Source organism: Propithecus coquereli, unplaced genomic scaffold (genome assembly GCF_000956105.1).
Source record: "Propithecus coquereli isolate 6110/MARCELLA unplaced genomic scaffold, Pcoq_1.0 Scaffold179, whole genome shotgun sequence".
Taxonomy (NCBI): Eukaryota; Metazoa; Chordata; class Mammalia; order Primates; family Indriidae; genus Propithecus; species Propithecus coquereli.
Window position 1 is genome coordinate 2506061 of NW_012142634.1, and position 2096 is coordinate 2508156.

General features: G+C 36.5%; 1 protein-coding gene across 1 annotated transcript in view; it reads left to right on the top strand.

The window, feature by feature from the left end:
- The window catches only part of ATE1 (arginyltransferase 1), a 161617-nt gene that overhangs the window by 39844 nt on the left and 119677 nt on the right, over positions 1–2096 (top strand). The gene's annotated exons all lie outside the window — the stretch shown is intronic.

Sequence of the window (2096 nt, forward strand, 5' to 3'; positions counted from 1 at the left end):
TTAACCTTTTAGAATCAAAAAGCTAATTTCTTTTGCATAAAATTTTGTTGCATTTTATCAGGTAGTTGATGAGATGAAATTCAAACGGTAATAAATGTGTTTTAAATGTTTAACCCTATTAGTAATCAAAGAAATGCAGCTTAAAACAACGTACAATTTTTTTACCTGTCAAGATATCTTTTTTCCTTTTTAAGTGAATGCTTGAAAAGATGTGATGAGGTGGCATGTTTATAAACTTTCATCCTTTACAGAAAGCAGTTTGGTCATATACATTAAAGGCTTTATATACATTCATACCTCGTGGTCACATAATTCTATTCTAAGAATCACTGCCAGAGAGGTAAACAAAATGAAGATAAAATTTGCATTCAAATGTTTATTACAGCTTTATTTATGATGGTAAAAAAATTATAAACCTGAATGTCCAATAGTAGGAAAAGGTCAAATAAACTATGACACAGCCAAATGATAGAACACCCTACAGACATCAAAATGGAGGTTGTGAATACATGTTCATGGGTATATGTTGATGAATGATAAGTATAAAATGCTTTTGATATATTAGGAATTAAAAGCAGGATGCCAAATTATACATGTAGATCTCAACTTAAAAACCATTTTAGCACACAGAAATTATAAAGGAGATACACAAAATGTTAACAACTACAAAATGTTAAATTGTTTTACCCTCTAATCTTCCAATAAAGAGCCCACAATGGATTGAGGTATATTAGTCACTTTTTGGCAGTGGTTCTTGTCATCAGTGTTTGACAGATGTATATCAGAAAACTCTTTGATTTGATGTAGAAACAGGGTCCACCCTTGAAAAAAGGGGCTGGTAGGAACTTAGATGAAGAGAGATGTTGATAATGATTAAGGCTGGGCCCTTATTTCAACAAGAGTTTAGGGGAGTGACCAGGAATAAGCGTTTTTAGCAGAGGGTAATTAGGCTGGATTGACTTCCCTGCACAGGGATTGAATAAGGAGATTGGCACATCATGTCCACTTCACTGGGGCACGTAACAATTTGAAGATACTACTGTCCAATGGCAAAAATACTTCTAGAGAGACTTCATCAGTAGACTTCTCAAATGTAAGCTCAGCGAGACAGGACCCTGTTTTTGTTTCCTTGTGTTTCCATTCTTAGTATAGTAAGTAGTACACAATAGGCACTGACTCAATAAATATTTGTTGAATGAATAAGCAAATAAATGAGGCTGGAAGTACAGTATTATATCCATAATTTGACAGGATTCAGTTGAAAGCAGACAAGGTCTAAGATTTATATTTTAATGTGGTTAACAGTCTGTCTTCCCAGCTAGATTGTAGCTACTTAAGATTGGGAGCTTTGTCATTTTCATCTTTGGATACTCTCAGTGATAGATAGGGCTTGGAGTATACCAGCTACACCTGAGTGTACCAAACAAATACTTTTTTTGTTTTTTGAGACAGAGTCTTGCTCTGTCGCCTGGATTAGAGTGCCATGGCATCAGCCTATCTCACAACAACCTCAAACTACTGGGCTCAGGCAATCCTGCTTTAGCTTCCCAAGTAGCTGGGGCTACAGGCGTGTACCACCACACCCAGCTAATCTTTTATAATTTTAGTAGACACGGGGTCTCACTGTTGCTCAGGCTGGTCTCAACTACTGACCTCAAGCAATCTTCCCGCCTCGGCCTCCCAGAGTGCTAGGATTACAGGTATGAGCCACTGTGCCCAGCCACAAATACATATTTTTAAATTATGTCTTACTACTTTGGTTAGATGTTGGGAATATGTGTGTAGAAGCTTTTTTTCTTTGTGAAAAGTAGAAGGGAAAGTATCATGTTCAAAGTTTAGTGATAGTTTCTGTCCTTTTCTGCTTTGTCTGCTTAATGATCTGGAATTTTGTCTCGGCTAAATTGATCTTTTTTATTATTGGGCTTATGGACATAAGGGAGGAAGAGAAATAAAAATTAAAGATGACCAATGTGCTTCTCTTTTCTTGTTGAGAGATACTTTGAGATCTTTCTGTTGATATTTTTCTAGCTTGCAGTTCCATAGGGGCCATTTTGTTAGTGGCATCTACCCGCAAATCTCCAGCAGTGCTGAGCTCA